This window comes from Anolis carolinensis, chromosome 2, assembly GCF_035594765.1.
Source record: "Anolis carolinensis isolate JA03-04 chromosome 2, rAnoCar3.1.pri, whole genome shotgun sequence".
NCBI lineage: Eukaryota > Metazoa > Chordata > Lepidosauria > Squamata > Dactyloidae > Anolis > Anolis carolinensis.
Window position 1 is genome coordinate 41,208,738 of NC_085842.1, and position 17,444 is coordinate 41,226,181.

The 17,444-nt window shown below is 39.8% G+C and overlaps 1 protein-coding gene and 1 long non-coding RNA gene across 8 annotated transcripts in view; one reads left to right on the plus strand and one right to left on the minus strand.

Annotated features, from left to right (window-relative positions):
- The window catches only part of LOC103279511 (uncharacterized), a 31,540-nt gene extending 25,721 nt beyond the window's left edge, over positions 1-5,819 (plus strand). The window contains exon 4 of one of the 2 annotated variants that reach the window (XR_506840.3): positions 688-5,819. This is a non-coding gene — a long non-coding RNA (uncharacterized LOC103279511). The remainder of the gene's footprint in view (positions 1-687) is intronic. The other variant, XR_506841.3, reaches the window with a different exon arrangement.
- Positions 1-17,444, minus strand: part of adamts9 (ADAM metallopeptidase with thrombospondin type 1 motif 9) — a 185,027-nt gene that overhangs the window by 59,341 nt on the left and 108,242 nt on the right. The window lies entirely within an intron of this gene.

Genomic DNA, 17,444 nt, shown 5'->3' on the forward strand with positions numbered 1-17,444 from the left:
TTTTGGTATTTAATGACTGCCGGTTGTGAAGCTGCCCTGAGTCCCCCCTCCCCCGGGGGTGAGAAGGACAGGATACAAATGTATGAAATAAATAAATAGAGACCTCTTTACATGGGGCAAATTTTGGCAGCAACTCTGGTTCTGCAGCAACTTTGCCACAGAGCCCGCTGGCTCCCATCACATGCCGGAGAAGTACTTCTGGGGCGGCTCTGCGGTAAAACTGCTACAGAACTAGAGTTGCTTTCCATGGTTGCATTGCCCTCAACAGGGCAAGCCAGCTGGCAGACACTTCCCCCCATGTGATAAGGTAGGGGTGGAAGCCAGAATGGTGTGGGCCGTGGGGTGACAGGTTCCCATTCCCCTGGATGTGTATTACTAAAATTGCCACAATCCGCAGTGATTCCAGTGGCACATCAGATGAAGCGAGTCACATTACATTATCAGAAAACAAGTACAGTGTTCTGAACCCAAAACATAGAATATACAGCTAAAAAATATTAAAAATCAAACCAAGGGCCTAAATTTCCATAGTCTCAACTAGAGTAGATCCATTGTCTCAAAGGTGGATTGGTAATAATACTTGTGTAAATCTTATTGATTTAATTGGTTTATTCTAAGTGAAATGACAAACTAATTTAGATCAAGATCTGTTCTGATGCAGTTCATTCTGGACTTTCTTTCCTTCAGTTTCCCTTTAGACCACTCTATATAATCTAGATGTGCAGCATGTAGAAAGCAAATATGGACAACAAGAATAGACAACATGGAGCTGATAATGATACGGTTGGAGTTTCCTTACAGTTTCAGATGCTACATCTGAAGAAGTTGCAAATGAAGGCCCCTTTCTATTTTGAGTGCATCGACAAGAAAGAAAGAAAGAAAGAAAGAAAGAAAGAAAGAAAGAAAGAAAGAAAGAACGAACGAACCTTGGAGAATATTTATTTCTATTATCACACAACTGTATAAATTTTAGGATGTCATGTGCACACTTTCAGCACTTAATGTGGACAAATATATGGGCAAATTCTAGAACTGGCAGTAGTCATTCAGCTCAAAGACAACCTTTGCAAGTACAGTACATGAAAAATGCATGCTTTTAGCAGACAAAGTTTTTAAATAGAATAACTACAGTTAAGGCAACACGCTTTCATTAATATTATTTGTGGCTTTTATATTTGTTCTAAGGAATCAACATAATACATTTGAATGTTACATGCAAACAAATTGCCACAAAATATCTGCCCTATTATTCCTTTGCTTTTTCTTTTTCTTGCAGGAACTTTTGATGACTGGAGTATTACAGAGATATGATATCCTAAAAAACCAACAACGTTTAGACTGGATCCATAGAACAGAACTCTCATTACAAAATGATCCTGCAAAATGACTAGGAGGGAACTGTCCTTGTCACTAAATCTCCATATGCTTTTAAGATTGACTCTAAGTATCAAGAAGTGAATCAAAAGGGGTTTTAAGAGCAGCAGGGATTGGTTGAAATTGCCAATCTGTCCCTTAATATCACCATAATAATGGTTCCCTGCACCAGGAAAGAGATTGCCTCCATTTCAAAAAGGCCAAATCTTGATGTAACTGGGTTGTTGTTTGTTTTCCGGTTGTATGTATGTTATAACTTACAACCTCTTAGGATGCCTGCCATAGATGTGGGCGAAACGTCAGGAGAGAATACTTCTGGAACATGAAAACATACAACAACCCTGTGATCCCGGTTATGAAAGCCTTTGACAACACCTTGATCTAACCTATGCTACTGAATGAACAACTGCAATTTTTGTTGGTCTTCTCCACCTGGCACCTTTTCAAACCTGCCCTATATTTGAGGGTGAGTATAAATTTAATTAAAATGAACACATTAAACAATTTAACACAATAATTATAATTAAAATATGCTAAAACATATTAAACATAGTAACAAGTTATGAGAGAAAAATATTCAAGATGAACCAAAGGTCTTGAACACATTCACTTGGTGCCCAAATGAAATCAATGTTGATGCGAATTATGGAGTTTGTTCCAAAAGGTACCCAATCCCCCAAAAAATTGAAAAATGAGTTAAAGCTCACAGCACAGAATTGGCTATCAGTAGAATATTATGTAAAGATCAAAACTATCAGAATGTATCAAATCACTTTGGTACAGGGCTTGGAAAACTGTATTTTGTTGCAAAAGAATGCATATCCTCAGCACGATTTTCCCCCGATCCCTGTAACATTTGTTCAGATGGATTTGGTACCTTTTGGAAACAAGCTCCACAACTGGGCATTCAAGATGAGGGCATTCCACAGTTGGTCAGCCACAATTCTTTTAAGAATTTGCTATTTACATTATATTCCAGTTGGCAGTCAAATGGCTACATTTTGCATTAGCTGCAACTTCCAAGTCTTTTTCAAGGGCAGCCAAACATAGAGTACATTACAGCAGAAGGCTTGAGTCTTTCTGGCTAGGCTATCTCTGTCCAGGAAAGGTCAAATCTGGCACACCATCCAAGGCTGGAATCAAGTACCCAGAGTCAGAGAATCACTTTTGATCTCAGAAAGGGATAGATCTAGGAGTATTCCCAAACTACACATCTTCAGAAGAAATGTAATCTTATCAAGAAAAAGCTGATTACCCTAATTCCAAGACCCAAGAACCCCTAATCCACAGAACATCCATCTTATCATGGTATTGAACTACAACTCCCATTGCCTAGTTCAGCACAACCATTAGTCATGTCATCTGAACACAATGCAGAGGCAGAACATATAAACTCTCGATCCATGCAGTTTCATGTCCTTACTTAGCAGCTTTCAAATCCTGGCAGGGGCTGCTAGTGCTGTCATTGCCTTCTTGGTAGGGAAGATATGGAGCTGGGAGGTAAACCCAATGATAAAAATATGGCTGGTCCAGTCTTGGGGAATGGGCAGCAGAGTGTGCTCATGAATAAAATACACCCTCATTTTCCTAACCCTACATCTCAGGCCAGACCATATCAACTGGACCTTTACTGTCAGAATTGACTCCACTTTCCATCCTTTCTGAACCCATCCTGGGTTTTGATAGCTGTCAGTGTGGGGAAGTTTTGGGACAGTACACAAACTACTACAGAATAATTTCTTGAGCACTGTCCAAAAACACATGTGAGCCACACTTCTTATGTCACTAAAAGGATTCTCGCCAGTGAGAAATATGGTAGCTAAAGTTGGCTGGTACCTCTATTTTGGCCAAGATCATACCATCCTTTATATCAGTGGTTCTCAACCTGGGGTCCCCAGGTGTTTTTGGCCTTCAGCTCCCAGAAATCCTAACAGCTGGTAAACTGGCTGGGATTTCTGGGAGTTGTAGGCCAAAAACATCTGGGGACCCCAGGTTGAAAACCACTGCTTTAGATGTGCTGCCTTCCTTTCATATCCTCCCATGTGTAGTCTCCAGTAACTAACTTAGATGGACTTCACATCTCCTCAAAACTGGTGAAATCTGAACTATTCGAGTTGAAGATCTTTGTGAAGAGATACATGAGGAACAAAGAAAGTACTCATTCTAAAACTGGGACAGAAACTATGCAAACTTCCAGATGTCGCTATATCTCAGACTCAGAATTGCTCACTGTGCTGTCTAGGGCCCTCTTCACAAGTCCCTCCCCCTTGTGCTGTTTCACTGGCAGTCAGTACGACAGCTGGGAACTAGACACCAAGAATATTTGGAGTTACAGTATATGTGATTCCCACCTGTGTTTCGGACCAACGCACAATATCCATCTTGCTTGGAAATAGACTATTAAGATTTTTAAAAGGGAGTAGTAAAACACTCACTTTATAAATTCCAACTAAATCAAAGTTAAATGTCCTCAGCAATTATGATTTGCTTGGGGACATGTTCCCTAACACATCTCAAATGATGAGAGAGAAAGAACTGGATGGTTATACAGCAAATTACCATACACCAGGAAAAAAGGATTAGATTGTAGACTTCGGAGTTCTCAGAAAGAAGGAAAGAGAAAATGGCCCAGTTCCCATGGGCCTTTTTGTGCAGGAAATCGGTAGAGGAATGAAAATAAAGAAGAGACCAAGGCACTGCAGAAAATTAAATAGCCTATGCTTTCAGATAATAGTGTTATTGTGTAATGGCAAAAATTATTTACTAAAGAGTAATGTTTCAGTTGGTAGGGTTAGAATATAATTCTGTTCTTGCCCTTCACAGCGGGATTTCGGAAAAGGATGGGGATCAAAGTGTCTCTTTTGAGACTTGCTGACTGAACTTTTACTCAATTTCTGCTTCATACTAACTAGTGGTGCAGTGGAAAATTTGGAAATGCATGCTCCCATGATAGTACTTTTCTAACATCCCAAGGACAAAACAAAACTGCAGACTGCATATGTATCTGTATAACATTTCTGTGTAGATTTTTTTTCTCTCAGAAATTTTTTTTCTGCATAGAAATGTATTTTCCTGAGCAGACAGTGCTTTTTTTTTTTGAGTTACATGCATATTTTTGTACAGAATAAGCCTTGGACTGCAAATAGTTTTCAAAACTTCAGTTTTCAACAACTCTTCACAGCCTGAGGGAATGAAATTTTAAAATATGTACATTCCCAAAATATGGATAGTAGGATTGTCAACACAACCTATGATGTTTACAGAATCTAGAAACAAAGGAATCAAATACTCTACAAGGACAAGGGAAAATGTTACAAGAACAAAGACTGGATCCTGTGCGGAAAAACTGCATCCAATGTTTAATTTGTACCACTAAATCAATTTAGTTCTCCATCATATTTATATATTTACTGTACTGTGCTATCCGTAAGGTCCCTGATGGGTGATGGATTGCTAAACTGGAAGTGGACATTGGACAGCAAAGCTGTTTGTGTCCATATCATAGAAGCACCAGTTCCTCCTTATTTTCATCAGTGTCCCACAGCAGCTCAACCTGTTCTTTTAGGATCATGAGTTCCATGCCAAAGCTAAAGTTACTTTTAAAAGGAATGTATTATGGAACATGTTGTTGTTGAGTGCCTTCAAGTAATCACAGTGTTTTCAGAGCTGATTTGCCATGGCCTTCATCCTAGGCTGCGCGAGCATAACTTGTTCAAGGTCACTCAATGGGTTCCATGGTTGAACAGGAATTCAAAGTCTGATCTCTAGATCACTCAAATTGTTTCATCACATTGCCCTCATATGAAACTCACTACAGCCCCAGAAACAAGAAAAAGGATCTTCAAAAAGGTAATATTGCAATCCATTATGTTATCTTAGTAATGTAACATCTTCACAGCTGTTTCCAAAGAAAAGCACCAGATTCCATCTGATCTTGGAAACTAAGCAGGGTCGGCCCTAATTAGTATTTGGAAGAGAAACTATCAACAAATACCAGGTACTGTAGGTTTTATTTCAAAGGAAGATATTGGCAAAACCACCTCTGAGTACTTCTTTCCGAAGAAAAAAAATGACACAATTTATGAACTTGAAGGTACAACGACAACAACGATAACAACATTACTTGCAATATGTTACTCCAGGCTGTGTACTCTCCATAAGTGACACTCCTAAAAGTGAAAGATTATTTTCTAGTCAGAATGACACCAAGTATAGCATTGCACCAGGTTTCTAGTAACAACATATTTCTTTGCACATTGACATAACAGATTTATTCTGTGATGTATCCATAACCTGATTTTTTTTGGGGGGGGGGGGGGGGGCTTGAAATGTTCATTTCAACATTTTGAAGGCATGTACAAACCTGTCCCAAGACAAAATACAAAATGTACATTCTTGACAGAATTTTCATCACAGGAAAGACTGCCATGATTTCATTGTGTAAATCTTGTTTTATGGATGCTTTCTTATTCTTTATCCTTACACTGTTGGACAGTGCCTGCACCCAATCCTTCACATGTTCCACAACCATTATGTCACATCCTTCACTTTGGTAGCTGGGACTAACTGGAGTTGCAGTTCAGTTACATGTGACATATATACATTGGGGAAAAAGTATTTAATCAAATACCAATTGTACAAGTTCTCCCACTTAAAAAGATGAAAGAGGCCTGTAATTGACATCATAGGTAGACCTCAACTATGAGAGACAACATGAGAAAACACATCCAGAAAATCACAGTCTGATTTTTCACGCATTTATTTGCAGATTATGGTGTAAAATAAGTATTTGGTCCATAACAAAAGTTCATCTCAATACTTTGTTATACATCCTTTATTGGCAATGACAGAGGTCAAATGTTTTCTGTAAGTCCTCACAAGGTTGGCACACACTGTTGCTGGTATGTTGGCCCATTCCTCCATGCAGATCTCCTCAAGGGCAGTGATGTCTTGGAGCTGTCGCTGGGCAACACGGACTTTCAACTCCCTTCAAAGGTTTTCTATAGGGTTGAGATCTGGAGACTGGCTAGGCCACTCCAGGACCTTGAAATGCTTCTTACAAAGCCACTCCTTCCTTCGTTGCCCTGGCGGTGTGCTTGGGATCATTGTCATGCTGAAAGACTCAGCCACATTTCATCTTCAGTGCCCTTGCTGCGGGAAGGAGGTTTGCACTCAAAATCTCACAATACATGGCCACATTCATTCTTTCATGTATACGGATCAGTCGCCCTGGTCCCTTTGCAGAGTAACAGTCCCAAAGCATGATGTTGCCACCCCCATGCTTCACAGTAGGTATGGTGTTCTTTGGATGCAACTCTGCATTCTTTCTCCTCCAAACACGACGAGTTGTGTTTCTGCCAAACAGATCTACTTTGGTTTCATCTGACCATATGACATTCTCCCAATACTCTTCTGGATCATCCAAATGCTCTCTAGCAAATTTCAGTTGGGCCTGGACATGTTCTGGCTTAAGCAGGGGGACACATCTGGCACGGCAGGATCTGAGACCCTGGTGGCGTAGTGTGTTACTGATGGTAGCTTTTGTTACGTTGGTCCCGGCTCTCTGCAGGTCATTCACCAAGTCCCCCCGTGTGGTTCTGGGATTTTTGCTCACCTTTCTTGTGATCATTTTGACCCCACGGGGTGAGATCTTGTGTGGAGCCCCAGATCAAAGGAGATTATCAGTGGTCTTGTATTTTCCATTTTCTAATCATTGTTCCCACAGCTGATTTCTCCACACCAAGCTGCTTGCCTATTGCAGATTCAGTATTTCCAGTCTGGTACAGGGCTACAATTTTGTTTCTGGTGTCCTTCAACAGCTCTTTGGTCTTCACCATAGTAGAGTTTGGAGTGTGATTGCTTGAGGTTGTGGACAGGTGTCTTTTATACTGATAACAAGTTCAAATAGGTGCCATTACTACATGTAATGAGTGGAGGACAGAGGAGCCTCTTAAAGAAGAAGTTACAGGTCTGTGAGACCCAGAAAGCTTGCTTGTTTGTTGGTGACCAAATACTTATTTTCCACCATAATCTGCAAATAAATTCGTGAAAAATCAGACAATGTGATTTTCTGGATGTGTTTTCCCATGTTGTTTCTCATAGTTGAAGTCTACCTATGATGTCAATTACAGGCCTCTTTCATCTTTTTAAGTGGGAGAACTTGTACAATTGGTATCTGATTAAATACCCCCCTCCACTGTATTTCTATTCTTGTTGCAGAGAAATTACAGAACCATAAGCAGATACAAGGAATCTGGCATATGATAATTGTAACGATAAACCATTATTATAATATCCACAATACTCATAATTTATAATTGTCATTCTGTGACCTGTCAGCCAATATGATGTATTATTTGGTTACACAATTGGATTTTGGTTTTCATCTTGTTGTGTTGCCAAGTTTGCTCTGACATATGGGGACCCTATCATTGGTTTTCTTGGCAAAATTTATTTAAAAGACGTTTGCTATGGTTTTCCTCTACGGCTGAGAGAATGCAACTTCTCCAAGGTCACTCAATAACTTTCCTCCTCTTGTGCAATCCTAGTCTGACACTTAAATCACCACATCATGTTGGTTCCTTCAGGTTTAAATTTCCACAGTTAAACAGTTTTCAATATTTTGCTTGCTATGGTGTGAAAAGAGGTAAAATTAGCAAAGCCAATTAGACAAATAAAAATAGAACAGGGCTGACAGGATGGAAAGAAAATAAATGCTAACCCAACTCAAATACCATCCTTATTTACACGCACAGTAATTATGTGAACAAGCTCTGATTCATTTATAATATATTACTTTTTAAAAATGTATAAGATGGTATATCCTACAGTGTAATGGAAACTAGTTTACACATGAAGAGCCTCATGATAAAACATATGTATAAATTAGTGTTGGATAGGCCACATGTATGGAGTCCCCAATGGGACAGTGGGTTAAACCACTGAGCTGCTGAACTTGCTGACTGGAAGGTCGGTGGTTCAAATCCGGGGAGTGGGGTGAGCTCCTGCTGTTAGCCCCAGCTTCTGCCAACCTAGCAGTTTGAAAATATGCAAATGTGAGTCGATCAATAGGTACTGCTCCAGTGGGAAGGTAATGACGCTCCATGCAGTCGTGCCAGCCACAGGACCTAGGAGATGTCTACGGAAAACACTGGCTCTTTGGCTTAGAAATGGAGATGAGCACCAACCCCCAGAGTCAGTCACGACTAGACTTAATGTCAGGGGAAAACCTTTACCTTAACCTAGGCCACATGTGGCCCCTAGACCCCTCTTTTATGACATTTTTAAAAAATGCATGATTTTTGGCATCTTTTTCAAAACTTAACCAAAAAATCCCAAATGTGTGACCATCCCTCCATGACTTACATTTTCATCTGTAATCCCTCTCAACTTTCCACACTGTCATTTTGTGATGAACATGGACATAGCTGAATTTAATGAAAGAGCTGCCTTAAGTAGCTGTTTTTGCTTTGCCATTGTTTCCCCGTGCTCTCTATATACCCTATATTGAAGTCTAGAAAATTTTTAACTCAAAAATCTGGGTCAATTTATCCATGTCAGTTTGAGTACTGTACCATAATTCTTATTTTTTTAACAAGGAACTCTCCCCTTCTCTGAGCAGAGTGGAGAAAGGCACGAGTTTAGTCAATCTTGCAAGAATGTAAAAGTAACACTGACCCTCTCTACTCTCTTGGTCATGACACCCCTTCTGGCCTTTGCAGATATCTGGGTAGGGAAATGGCAGCTCTCTCTCTCTCTGACATGGCATTTATGTTTCCCCTCTCTATGGAATGATCCTCAACTCTTCCATGGATAATATCAAAATCCATAATTTTGACCCTAAAACTTGCCCTCGCCTTATGTATGAGGTCGATTTTATTACATGAGTATATCCAGTAGGCGTTTTGAGACACCGTCATCTGCACAGTTCTAAAGAGTACTCTCTTGCCATGCCTTTGTTTTTCTTCTTTACAAGCAACAAGTGGTGGGACAGATCTAATGTCCATATTTGGTGGCAAACTGCTACTGCTGGTCAAAAAAATTAAAAGAGAGGGAGCAATCACAAAGAAGTCAGGAACCATTCACCCTGTGCCCCCCAACAGGCCACATCATTGTGTTTGGCACACCAAAGGTGATATCACAACAGTCGAGCTGCAATTTGGGCAGATCGTTGGGAGAAAATAAATCTCATCTCAAGCTGTTTTGGCTAGCTTTTAGTGAAGCCAATGTGGGTTTTTTTTTTTTTTAAAGTATTCTAGGAACTTTGTGGGCATTCAGAGGCCACATTTTGATATATGTCTGATATGTTTTGTTATATAGGTTGCACTGTCTGTCCTGATTCATGACAACTAACCACAATGGGCACTTTCACACCCAGCTATATTACTATTATTCCACTTTAATTGCCATGGCTCTATCCAATAAAATTCTGGGATTTGTAGTTTGCTCAGAGGCACTAAAGTTCTACAGCTGGGAATTTTAAATGCCTTTTCATAAATTGCAAAATCCAAAATTCCACTTACTGTTGCCATGGCACTTAAAAGTGGAATCATTGTGTAATAATCATGTATTTTAAAGAGCCTCAGATCCTTATGAATCATTTGCAAATGTATGTTAGTTACTTGCCTCTCGTTTCTAGATCTCAAATTTTTAAGTGACACCTAGATGAACAACATGCTCAATTATAGAAATAGGCTATTTTAAGACACCCAAACAGCAATGTTCAGACATAAGACAACGAGGCCTTACACTATCATTGAAACTATGAACTGCTTCCAACAATGCAAATTCATACATAGCAGTCAATCTGTCTGTGTCATGGATTCACAACTTTTCGTCAGATGCTGGAAAAGCCAAGAAAGACTAACTACAATGTTTACAGCTAAAACATAATCTATTAGTCTGCTGGCCTTTGTGATGAGATATGCCCATTTATGGCATGCATACACATGAATATATTGGGGTAAGTCTGTTATTCCCAAGCTAACTTGAGGTTTAATATATCAGAAACTCCCTGTTACTTAAAGAACCCTAGCAATTGACCATATACAAGGACCACACAAGAGAAGATGTTTGAGGACTGCAGACCAAAACCATCCTCACAAAAGTACAAAATCAGAGCTAGCAAGGACTTCAGAGATCATTTAGCTTCCCATTTCCAACATAGATGCTTCAATGTCAGATGCAACTGCAAACATCCAAAATATATTGTTCTCCAGTTTCCAGTATGTCTACCTTTCAAAGGCAGATACTATCAAACACCTTTTCCTGGTAGGAGGTTTTCCCCACTAATTCGCTAAATTCTACTTTCCATGCAATTTCTCTCTGTTAAGTGAACATTATTATGCCTACCTGTTGTAAATTGAAGAATTGAGTTAAAAGCTTTGCAGGGCTTCACAAGAGTGGCAGGATGTGAAACCAGGCCACCATTAACTTTCCTGGTTGAGACACAGTGACTATATTTGAATACTAGTTCCTTATTGACTCATTCTGCTCACTTGCTCCCATCTAAATAAGATGTGGCTCCATGTGTGTAAGTGAGGCTTGTGTATGAGTAAGTTCCTCTGAGGACAGGGCACAGAGGGCTATTCTCTTGGCCTTGTGCTCCTACACCCCACAGCTGGTAAGCTCTGGTAGGAACCCCAGTTCATGTCTTACTAGTATAGGGAAGGGGGCAGATGATTCAGATCATAAAGATTTGGGATCCTTAGGGAAGAAAACACTGGGGGCACACTATTTGGAATCAAGTCGTTGTTTCTCAATCCCCCTATGCGGATTTGAATTGTTTCCCTTCCCAATTGTAACAGCAACCTTGATGGCTGCCTAATGGGGGAAGAATGTGACACTGTGTGTGCAGATCTTCCTATGGATTGTTTGTTGAACAAGTTAAGCTTGCAACAAGAGTGATAAAGCAGCATGGGAAAACATCCTGTCTCATTTCCAGCAAGAATCCTGGTTAGTGGTTCTTTTGGAATGGTCCCTGTATATACAGTAGAATCTCACTTATCCAACACTCGCTTATCCAATGTTCTGGATTATCCAACACATTTTTGTAGTCAATGTTTTCAATGCATTGTAATATTTTGGTGCTAAATTCGTAAATGCAGTAATTACTACATAGCATTACTGCGTATTGAACTACTTTTTCTGTCAAATTTGTTGTATAACATGATGTTTTGGTGCTTAATTTGTAAAATCATAACCTAATTTGATGTTTAATAGGCTTTTCCTTAATCCCTCCTTATTATCCAACATATTTGCTTATCCAACGTTCTGCCGGCCCATGTATGTTAGATAAGTGAGACTCTACTGTATCCTGACTTAGGTTTCATCTACACAGATATAATAACCTTTGCACACCGTGCAGTCAATTCTGGCTATCCCCGCATCATTCTGTCATTTCCAGTGGCCATTTCAGAGTAAGCCAGCTGGCCAACCACCTACATCTCTTTTTCCCTGCACTCATCAGCACAGGGAAAATGGGATGGATTGGGATGCAAAACATGAGACCTCCTGGCCTTTGTGGGCGTAGGTGCTGATATCAGCTACTTTCTTTTTCATGGTCACACATGCACCTTTGCTGAAATCCTGCGATGGCCAGAAGATCCCATGGAACTGCAATCATCTGGGAGTGAAGTTTATTAGCAACGTAGATAGGACACACAGGTCAAATGCAAATCAGGAGATGTTTGAGCAGGACTGATGTGGCCATCTGGACTCTGACTTGCCACTGCTGCCCATTGCGGACTATGTGACCTCCTGCAGGACCAGGAGAGGCTCTGTGGTATATATATCTTTTGCACCACCAATAAAATTACATATCTGTTTCTCCAGATACATTTTTGTATATTTATTAGCATTCTTATTCAGAAGCCCTGTCATGACATGGAGTTAACCCTGAACTCATGATGCAATGCCAGAGAACCCAAGCTCTTATAGGTTCCATTAAGCTGATAAAATTATGAGTATGGCTCTGAAGGGTGACTACCTGAGGACCAATCTAATTAAATACAGACTTAACATTAGAAGATGATTACCAGGTAACAATAAAGCAACTGTGAACACAACAATGGTGTGGGATTATTATGTTCTGAATTATAGACTACTTGTACCAATGAGACTACAGTTCTTCAAGATCTTCAAGATATTGTTGTATCATGCAAATAAGCAGACTTGAAACACAGCCTGAAGCTTTTCTATTGAGGAAGCTTGCTCTCTCAGTGTGAATTACATATATATCATGACTATATGATCCCAAAGCCAAGAAATCATTTTACAAAACATATTGATGATTATATTCTACTTTAATTTTTTTTCTCCTCAGACCAGCATTAAACATTGAAAAGATAATGCAACATTTATATAAAATTAAATAACAATTAGTTGAAAAATAAATACACATCATTAACATAAATACATAAAGAAATCCATTCTGCTGAAAAATAGTTTCAGCCAATACTATACTCTTGTTTCAAAAGTGTCCATAAACATGGAAGCAACACTACATCTGCTACAGATGAAGTATGCACATCTAAATCAGAAAGATGATAATAAATGTCAGAGCTATATGGAAGTGTGGCAACATCAGAATAAAAGACGACTGTCCTCTACTACGAATTGTAGTAGTATACGGTATCAAAAACGAGGTAGACAAACATTACTGGCTGCACTCTTCAGATGATGCAAGGAATCTTGGCTTATGGTGATTCATTTGTGGGGATTGCTTTTGTCTTACTCAGAGATATTATTGTCGTTTCCAAACAGTAAGCTGTTTCAGTTAAATGGTGTGAAATTTAGATCTTTGATACATTTTGATCACGATATGTAAATAAGTGGCTTAGCCCTGCAGGTTTGTTTCTAGGGCAGATGGGAGGGGATTTTTCACATGGAAGAACTGCTGGAATTTAGTAAAGAACTCTCAAGACTTCAGTCACAAGACTTTTGACTTAAGTGCCAAAACCAGTCATGTAAGAAGAGGAACACAATTCACTGTTCCTTGTAGCCACTTAAAGAGCGATAATAGATCTTGTTCTGGAGGGGTCTGATTACATTGTGTAGGGGGCACTAATGGAAGGACTTCTTGCAAGGGAGAAGCATAGCCATAACTTTTTTCTGTTCTGCAACCATTTGCCCTTCTCCTGTCAGCCCCTAAATACCGACCAGGTAACAGGGGAGAGGTGGGTAGGCAGAATGCAATTTCATTAAAGGGAGAGAGGAGAAGGACCACACTATGCAATGTAGGGTATGTATACAGGATATTAAAAAATGAAAAGAAGGACCTCATTGAAATTGCTATATCTCTTGCAACCACAAATTGCCCATGATTGAAAGTTGCTTTGTGGAGAGAAAAAGTGAGGTATAAATAAGCATAATAATAATTACCACTTGAAAGGATGGGTCATAGAATTTGATTACTGCTGATTGCCTTTTCCAGTGCACAAACAGCCCTTAGTCTCAGTCATTCGCAAGAACAGAACACAAAATGCCTTATGTTACAGAGATACGACCTCGTGAATGACTGTGGTTAGGGGCTGTTTGTGTGCTGCAAGAGGAAACTATTGGTAATTACTTGAAACTCTATGTCAGACCTATCCAGTGCCAAGAGTTTCATTCATGGGTGGTTCATGGTTGCAGAAATATTTCAAATTGGCTCCATCTTCTTACATAGTCTTCTCCATTTTGGAATATGCTAAGCTTCCATTTAAAGCACAAGAAAGCCAATCTTACATATTGTTCACTGTGGTTTTACAACTACTGTGGTAACTTTATTAATGGCATGATGGCAGGAATGTTGTGCTCTTTCTTTTAACAGCTAGGGGAGATTCATTTAACAGCTTCATTTGAGAAACAGCACATTTACTTATGTTTTGTATGGAAAAAATAGTGCTAATTTCTAATTATCAAGATTGATATGATGAATTGTAGATCAACTGTGTAATGATTTATTTAGCATTCTAGATGTTTGCATTATGATTTATTAGCAACCTAGATAGGACACACATGTCAAATGCAAGGCCCGTGGGCCGAATCCAGTCTGCCACATCATTTTATGTGGCCTGCAAGGCTTTCAATGCCAGAGCAACATAGTTACATTTATACAGCCTTTCAATTAAAAACAGCCCTTTGAAAGCAACTATAAAGCTGATGTGGCCCTCAGTGAAAATTAGTTTTTCACCCCTGATCTAGGATGATAATATTATCACTGTTTCCTGCAAATAATGTTTTATTAAATAATGCACGGCTGAACCCTGCATTTGAAACTTAAAATTCTGTTCTCTTGTGTTTTGGGAAGCAAATCTACCATGATGCGTTGGGGTATTTCTGACAGGATTTCTTCCTGGAAAATTGCAGGGAGCAGGAATATTGCCAGAAGAATTTCACCATAAGATCTTTCAATTCCATACCCTTTAATTTTTGGGAATCTCCAAAGCAAGTGGATCCAACATTAGCAGCAACTTTCAGTACATAATTTGGGCACAAGAAACCAAGTGCCTGTAGAGACTGAGCTTTAATGAGCACAGTAGCTCTCAGCATCAGCCATGGCCCTCAAGATAGAAACAGCTACGTTAGCACCTTAAATGAAAATATTTTACAGCACTGTCCCTTATAATGACAAAGCACCATACAAAATATGATTTCAGCGAAAGTATTGTTATTCACTGAGGTATGATGATCACAACCATCACAAAAACAGCCCACAAAAATGAAAGTGAAGGAAAGAAGGAAAGATGGATGGAAGGTAGGAAAGCTTATATCAGAAATTTAACTATGAAGACCACGCTTGTTTTGCAAATTCATATCCTGGTAGAAAACAATACTCTCTCTATAAAGTGCCTTAGAGTCAAAGGATGACTTTATACATTTTCAAACTATATTATCACAAAACAATAACAGTATTTAGGAGTTAATTTGGGGGTGGCTTTTTCAAATGGAGAGATTCATTGTCTGGCCACAGTCTTAATTCACATGTCTGACCAGGAAAAATTTGCAAAATCCCAGGCATTCAATAAAAATGTATATGTGTTTGTGAATGCACTCACAGGCACATAAGACAATGTATATGCACATGCTAACATTGTCTTTTGGTAGGAGATAAAGCAAAAAAAAAATCATGGTTATTCCTGGTAAATGTCATGCCCTGTTCTTTATTTGGGCTAATCCACTTCTCACATCACAACACTAGCTCATGTATTAGCCCAATGTGGTCCAACCTGCGGCCCACCAATTCATTTTTGTTGTTGTAAAAAAATTGTTTACCCTTCTTACTTATTTAAGTTTTTAGGAAATGGCCATATAACGGAATGTCTCTGGCCCTCACATTCCTATACTAAAGTTTGATTGGCCCTCGGGTAACTAGAGGTTGGACCACACTGTATTAGCCCATTGGAAAACAGCAGTAGGGGGCAAACCTCTCTTCTAGTAGGCTGCATTGTTGGCCCAAAGTTATCCCAGAAGCAACTAGAAGTCTACCTGTGGTTTATATTTCTTATTTTGGGAAACAGTTTTTGGGGAGTTTGTGGGGTATAGATGTTATAAGGCAGTGGTTCTCAACCTGTGGATCCTCAGGCATTTTGGCCTAAAACTTCCAGAAATCCCAGCCAGTTTACCAGCTGTTAGGATTTCTGGGAGTTGAAGGCCAAAACATCTGGGGACCCACAGGTTGAGAACCACAGTTATAAGTGAACCGGTGTTCTGTGGGCCCATCTAGATAGGCGAATTAATGTGGAGTAAATTGGGTTTTTTCCAGTTTACTCCACATTAATTAAACACCTCAACAAATCTGGGCCTTACTTTGTGGAGGTGCAGGCCTTGGGGGACTGACTTTCGGGGGTCAATCCTCACAGCCATACTGCTTCTTTGGGCTCCAAAAAGTCTGGACGAGTGGGATGGTGCCCACCCTTCTCCTCCATCCCCCTATTTGAGCTCCAAAGCTTACCAGAGAGGCTTGCCAGCAGGATGGTCCTCTCCTTAGAGTCCTCCTGGCATGAGAAAATGGTGCATCAGGAGATGGAGGGAGGAGAGGTTTCCCTCCTCCCCTTCCTGATGGGTCATTTTCTCGCACCAGGAGGATTCTAAGAAGATGTTGATTCAGGATGGCATCTAGCCTTTGGTTGATGCGGGATGGCATGTAGCCACTCACTGAGAGAAAGCCTAGGATTTGGATGAGGGGTTGAGACTCAAATCCAGGAAGAAGCAGGTTATTTTAATCTGCTTCCTCCTGGATTTTTGTATAGTGTAGAAAGGCCTTGTGTGACATTTTGGATGTTTTTCTACCTCAAAAATGTTTGGGGCATTCAGGAAGCAAAAAAAGGAGGTCAGGGGCTACTAAGACTCATGGACCATATATAGAGAGTGTTTTTTGCAGAACCTGTGGTGAGAGAAAATGATGGATGAGAGCCAACATCAGTGCACAGCTCCATGTGTGTATTTCCACATCGTCTTGCTTCCAAGCAGTGGTTAAGTTCCATGAAGGGCCCCTGCTGCTGTTGCTTATGATAGGGGAGATTGAGATTATTTGGACTATAGAGAAGTAATCAATCTCAACTCAGTCATGAGGGCTGACATGACCTTATTTTGCCTATAGTTCAGAGGAGCCATCTTCATGATCTAAATCGCCTTTCCCTTCCCTTATCAGAAAGTGATAGCAGTAAGGATCCCTCATAGGACTTGATAGTTTCTATGTAGGAAAATTCAGGACATGTAAGTCACTGAGAGAATGCTGGTCCAAATCTCTCCATCTCCTTTGGGAGAGGAACTGTACCAAAGCCAAGCTTCTTGCATTTTTTGCTCTAATCTTTGCAAGGGAAAGATCTGGGGTAAGGTATCTTGGGTCTACAGTTTTCACAATCTTTAGCCATCATGGCTAAGGACAAAGGATTATGGGTGCATATGTGAGGTGATTCTAGTTGGAGAAGACTATTCCAGAAATCCTCAGGTTTCCATGCCTATGTGCTCAACATGTAAGTATATTGCAATGGGGAACAAACAAACCCTTCTATGTTCATCTGACTGCCACAAATGGTCATGAAATCATTGTAAGCTGATGTAATTGGAGTGACAATGAGCCTTTC